The sequence below is a fragment of the Apteryx mantelli genome, chromosome 30 (assembly GCF_036417845.1).
Source record: "Apteryx mantelli isolate bAptMan1 chromosome 30, bAptMan1.hap1, whole genome shotgun sequence".
NCBI lineage: Eukaryota > Metazoa > Chordata > Aves > Apterygiformes > Apterygidae > Apteryx > Apteryx mantelli.
Genome location: NC_090007.1, coordinates 3957306 through 3963305, shown reverse-complemented (window position 1 = coordinate 3963305; position 6000 = coordinate 3957306). Strand labels below are relative to the sequence as shown.

Genomic DNA, 6000 nt, shown 5'->3' with positions numbered 1-6000 from the left:
TTCTCAGTCATGCTCCATCCCATAATAATAATTTTAATATTTCTAATACTTGTGGTTCTTGCAATGTTTTGGCTGGCTTGTTGGACCAAAGGAAAACTGGTACAGTTTGAGACACTGACTTGTGGTTGCTTATAGTTATTCTGCTGGCCAGACCCCCTAGAAGGTGACTATAGGTCATGCTGGTAAAGTACAGAGATTGGGGCTGCTCCATGAACATTCCTGGTAACAGAGGGAGACTATGCTGGGTGCACTGGTGCTCCTGAGTGAGCAAAGTTTTTTTCCTTCTGTAACTGCAAGTCTACATGATGCCTGTAGAATCATAGACTCCAGAGGTCCCTTCCAATCAACACATCTATGATTCTATGGGCATTCACAGAACAGGACTATTTGCCAAATCTAGATTAGGTCACCTATGGCTTTGTCCAGCCAGGTCTTGAAAATCTCCAAGGATGGAGATCCCCAGCATTGTAGGTAACTGTTCCTCTGTCTATTCCTGTTTCACTCATCTTTTGTGGACTGTTCTGGAGGGTGACTGGCTTTCAGTTATTTTGCTGGCTCTACTCCTCCCAGTTCCCAACCTGCTTCCCTCTCCTATTCATCGCTAGTTCATCATCTGCAGTTCCAGCTACACCCCAGATAGGCCAGTCTGATCCCTACAGAAATTCCTTCTCTTGTAGCTGCTAACAATCTCTTCTTAACTCTTCGTGCTCACAACTTCAATATCCTACAGCCTCAGTCCAGCCCTCCTATACAAACACCTCACAAAAATCTGGAATCACCCTCCCCTCTGTTTCCCCCCAGCTCTTTCACCATGTCTGACACAATCCAGGATTCAGCCATTGTTAATAACATATTTTCCACAAGATATTCCAAGTCCTGCTCTGAACATAGAATTGATTCCCTCAAGTGATTTCTTACATAATTTGAAAGTGTTAGAGTGGTGATTCATGCGTTTTCACACGCGCGCGCGCGCGCTTGAAAAAGGCAGAAGTGTTTACATATTCATTTTATGATAGGGGAAAATACACACACAGCAAAAATAAGACCAAACACTTCCAGGAATCTGGGTTGCCCCCACTAACAAATAAGGGCTGCATGTTTCCAACACACCCGTTCAGTGATTTCAGCTGCAGACACTCAGCGCCGCAGGAACTCAAACCTCAGGACATGTTAGCAGTGGACCCTGGGACCACTCATGAGCAGCCTCAGCAGGCAAAATGCCCAGGACCTCCGCCTCAGAGATGGGAGTTCTGCCATCAAGGCATCCTGCTGCTTTAGGTATAAGATTATCTTTTACTTCCTTACTCCCTTCCAGCCTTCCCACTCCACATTTTTTGAGTTCTGGCTCACACCCGAATCAGTCCTGGCCAGCACACTGAGCGTGAGGCAGAGCTCCAGGTAAGGGAGTAGCTGCACATCATGAAACACGCATCACTCGCACACCGGCTGTGCAGACCAGGCAGTGAGGAAATATGGTCATGAAGAAACTGTGACATTTGATGTATGAATGCTTGACTAATAATGCTAATTAAGTTCCATTTTCCTTCACCTTCACAGTCAGACAATCCAGGAAATCTTGATCTAGTTGGATATCTTTACAAAGAGATATAGGTAGAGCACCTTTGAAAGCAGTTTTGACAGAGACATGTGCTGTGCCCCCATACCAGAGGTGACTGTTGCCAAATTCCCAGTTCCTGTTCCAAAGCTTGGGACATTAGATCTTCTCAAAGAAACAGCTGCCAAATTATTTTCTTCGTGTCAAAACAATAGTTTCTTCTTGGCCTTATTTCAGAAATGTCTCAACTGTTTCAGTCCAAACTTCAAACAATTCAGCCAGAGGCAGACAGGGAGTGTGGAATATTTCAGCCTATGTGGTTAAAGTCTGGCAAAAGCACAAGCAGAGAAAACACAGTCCTACAATGGAAGCATTGGGAAAACTTAGCTCTAGGCAGCACTATCAGTTCTGAATATAAGCCTCTCCCTTTTAAACTGAAATCAAAATTTTCATGCAAGAATTTGCATCAGCTTAGCTAAATGGCAGTTTTCAGTTCCTAGACCAGGAATCCACTTTCTGCACTACCACTTCTCAATATTCAGAGTATTTCTAAGCGGCCTTCAAAAAGGGAACAAGGGTACATGTTCTTTCTGCATTTCTATCACCCTCTGGAGGCCCTGGAAAATTTCTGAGGCACTGTGAATTCAACAGTATGGAAAACCCTTGAAAGAAATCACATTCCAAAGACACCACAAGCCATGCACAGTCTCTCCATATGCCCAGGAACTGCTGTGTTAACACAGTCTTCTTGAAGAACAGAAACACTTCTGGTCAGATAGATACCTTCAACTGTGCCATCTCAAGATGAATGAAAACTAATAAGGTGAGTGAAGGAACAGAAACTGAGCTCTAGAGATCCGATTCAAATAACCAAAGCCTTCCTCTCTCCACCATGCACCCAGCACACAAACATGCATACATCTGACCCACACAGAGCGTAGGATCACCAACCAGCCCTTGAGGTGGAGTATGGAGCATGGTGTGCTAATGTTTCCTCCGTGCCTCTAAGGCTGTGGCAGGCAAGAAGCCAAAGCAAGCATGCTTAAATTGTTGTTTTACAATCCCATGGAAAGGGATGAAAAGGGAATGGAGAAGGTGAGGAATGTACTGCGCACACACCACTTGCTCTGTTCAAGCTGACAGCTCCTCCATACCCACCCTCTGCACATTGGATGGAGCTGTGCCAGGGGTGACGCCATGGAAAGAAGCCCATGGCACTGGCCAAGCAGTACAGAAGTGGTTCTGTTTCTAGTGGGCTTCTGCTTTGTGCACTGCCCATTCAACTTACAGCTTAACCTGTGAAGCTTGGGTTGGAATCAATTTTCCCTCCCACACCCAGAGTAAGTTCTTGTCCTTCCTGCCAGCAAGGCCTGACAAACACTTGCTGTTACTATTCATTTACTTTTATGTCATGTCAGCCAACATCTGCCTAGAGGTTTTTTTCCATAAAAAACACACACAGTCCATATGGCCTTGACTTACTATGGCCCTATCTGGCATCAGCACTACCTACAACTCACCCAGACGTCCTCTGCAAGTTTAGCCCAGCTGGACCAAGAGGGTTCTCTCAAAGCTGATGTGGAAAAACAAACTCCTACATCAGATTCCAAAAAAACTATCTTATTGCAGTCCCCTCCTCTGTGACCTGGATTTCCTTCACCAGCAGACATCTAGCAGGATGGATTGAGGAAAGTGGTATTTACGTAACTGCCCACTGTTGGCCCACCTGGCACTCAGAAGCTGTTGTGAGCAAGTTTAGGTGCATGTGATGATGTTCAAAGCCCCCTGAAGCGTGAAGCATGCATGTGCGTGACTTCTTCCACTGTGAACTAGATTTTCCTTTGACTTCTCCTCCATAGCTTGCTTACCCTGAAGGAGCTGAAATGAATCTCCTCACAGCAGTAGTCTTCCTTCAGTCTATCAGTGAGCAGCAAAACTGGGACTGGAAGACAAGGCAGGACTTGAGGGTGACCAGAGCACAGGTAAGGCTGTGCCCTCACCAAACAGCTGCAATCCCACAGGATCTGAGCAGGGTGACCAGAGAAGGAGTGGTGATAACAGGGTCCATCAGTGGTCCCAGACAAGGTGAGGAGATGAATCATGTCCAGGGTCTATCAAAGGAGTCAGTTAGGAGCAGCAAGAAAAGGGACGGGAGACAGAAGTGTAGATAAGGCTACAACACAGGTACAAAGTCCATCCAAGAGGGAGGGCTTGAAACAGAGCTGAATACAAGTACACCTACAACATAGCTCAGGCAGGAACTGAAGGCCCAGGCCTGAGCTTAAATGGAGCTTCTGGTCCATGGGCAGGGGATTATGGAGTGGCAACAGAAGTATCATCCAGATGGGAGTTCTCAGCTATCTACACTGAGAAATGTAGAGGCACAGAAAACTTCTGAAAAGAGAACACACTCTCTCTTTTCAAACTCCACTGCCTTGCTTCATCTGCTCTGAGTAGTCTGGAGCTCATCTTCATTCTGGAATTTATTTCATGTATTCAGACAAATCCTAAAGCTCCATGGACTTTCTTCCTAGTGTTTAGCGTGAGTACAGCAGTCATCTTATCTCCTATTGCAACTTTTGCTGTTGTATTCCCTGATTCCTCCACCAACAACCAACAGATGGAGTCAGTGTCCAGCAATATCTATGAGCCTTTATCAGAAATTCTCATGTTGTACTCAAGTAACAGAATCTGAACTGACCCCACTAAAAACTGGAATCACCTCTCTAAGCTCTTGAAAAATTCATGGTTACCTTCAAATGAAGTGCTAATATGAGATGCTAGCACTTTCTAACTTGGCATGTAAGTTCATTCGAACTCCTCAAAGCCCAGGTGGCAACATGTGAAGATGGGGACAGCAGTCCTTCTGCAGCTGTGGGTAAAGGACCAGGTTCTTCAGAAGTTTCCTTCAAAAGGGACCCTTAGGAGCAGAGCCCCACCTTGTGTCACCAGAGAGCTCCAATCTGGCAAGTTACCTGTGATTTATTCATATTCTCAACTGTAAATCAACCAACTGGCCTTTTAGTGAATCCATTATGACTGGCTGTAGGTAATATTACATTGCCAGAAGTGAAAAGCTTTGTAGAGGACCTTTGGCCTCCGAGGGTGCTGAAGGAGGGAGAGGTGACATTCACCCCAAAAAATGGTGCTGCAAGCTGAGATCATGGCAGGAGCAGGAAGAACCAAGCAGCACAGGAGGAGCCTTGGATTCCTTGCTGAAGTTGCAAAGTCTAATATTAGCCACAGGTCTTATATTTTCAAGGACGGAGATCCCAGGATAGCTTTCCTGTCTGTAATCCCCTGGAGCAGCACATTCACTAGCAGTCCCTTGTGCTTTGTAACACAAATCCTGTCAGGCTACACAGGGCAGACAAAATGGCTCTTGGCTACTTTGGTCTGTCCTTAAAATAGAAACAAAGCTGCTCCCACATGCCTCCCCATAAAGCCTGGGACCGGAGGGGGGAGGAGGCTGCATGGCATCTGAGAGTGCTTACGGTGTCCGCATCTCTTTTTTCTATTACGGACACAAAGCTGTAACTTTGGCACACGCTACTGAACTTTGGCACTAGGCAATAAGCTGCTTTCTCCTGACGCCTGAGGTTGTAAGGTCCAAGGACAAGAAAGTCGGGCTGATAAACAGTGAGGAAAACGTGCAAATGAAGCAGTGAAGCAGACGCCTGCAGCAAAGTAGGTAAGTGGAATGCAATAAGTGCTCAGACAGCTGCTTTCTCGGCATGGCGTTTCTGAGGCCCTTCTGACTGCCAAGCAGGGGGGAGAAAAGGAGAGACATGCTTTGTCATGTGCTGAACAGAAGCAATGGCATCATTAGAATAGAGCAGGGCTTCTACATTAGCCAAGGGGAGCACTTACTCAGCAACTTCTCCCATACTCTACCAGCTAGTGAAAGCTGAACTTCCCCTATCTGATCTGAAACGTCTTCAGTTCTTGTCTGAACAGCTGCATCATTCTTGGCTTTCTGAAAGAACAATGGACAAAATTCAGTGCCTGATCCTCATCTTTTCATCTCAAGTTTAAACGAAGAGCAATGTTCTGATGCCAGATGAATTCCCCTTGAACCAGTACCACCATGGGAGAGCTGAACAGCCACAGAGCAGATGATTAGGTTAGAAATCCAGGAAGACAACATCTTTTCAGATATTTTGCCATTGTCAAGTTTACCAAGGTGAAAGTCACTAGCCTGAAATCACTACTACGCTTTTAAGCGGTTATTTATTTTAAATGAATGAAACAGATTATCACATGTGTCTATCCCTGCTTCAGCCTGCTCTCTCTACCCATGGGTGATTCTTCAGGCATGGGATTTTCAAGTCTCAGCCTGGGGCAGGACAGCGTTAGCAAGCAGAGTCCTGGGACAGGACTGGGAGTACTGGAAGAGGGAGGGGTGTCCAGTTCTGAGTAGGAATATGCTAGAGGAGGTGTAGTAG

At 45.9% G+C, this 6000-nt stretch overlaps 1 protein-coding gene across 1 annotated transcript in view; it reads left to right on the top strand.

Moving 5' to 3' along the window:
* Window positions 1-5227: 5227 nt before the first annotated feature.
* CERS4 (ceramide synthase 4) overlaps window positions 5228-6000 on the top strand; it is a 55221-nt gene continuing 54448 nt past the window's right edge. Inside the window, exon 1 of the mRNA XM_013958718.2 lies at window positions 5228-5246. The gene's annotated coding sequence lies outside the window, so the exon portion shown is untranslated. The remainder of the gene's footprint in view (window positions 5247-6000) is intronic.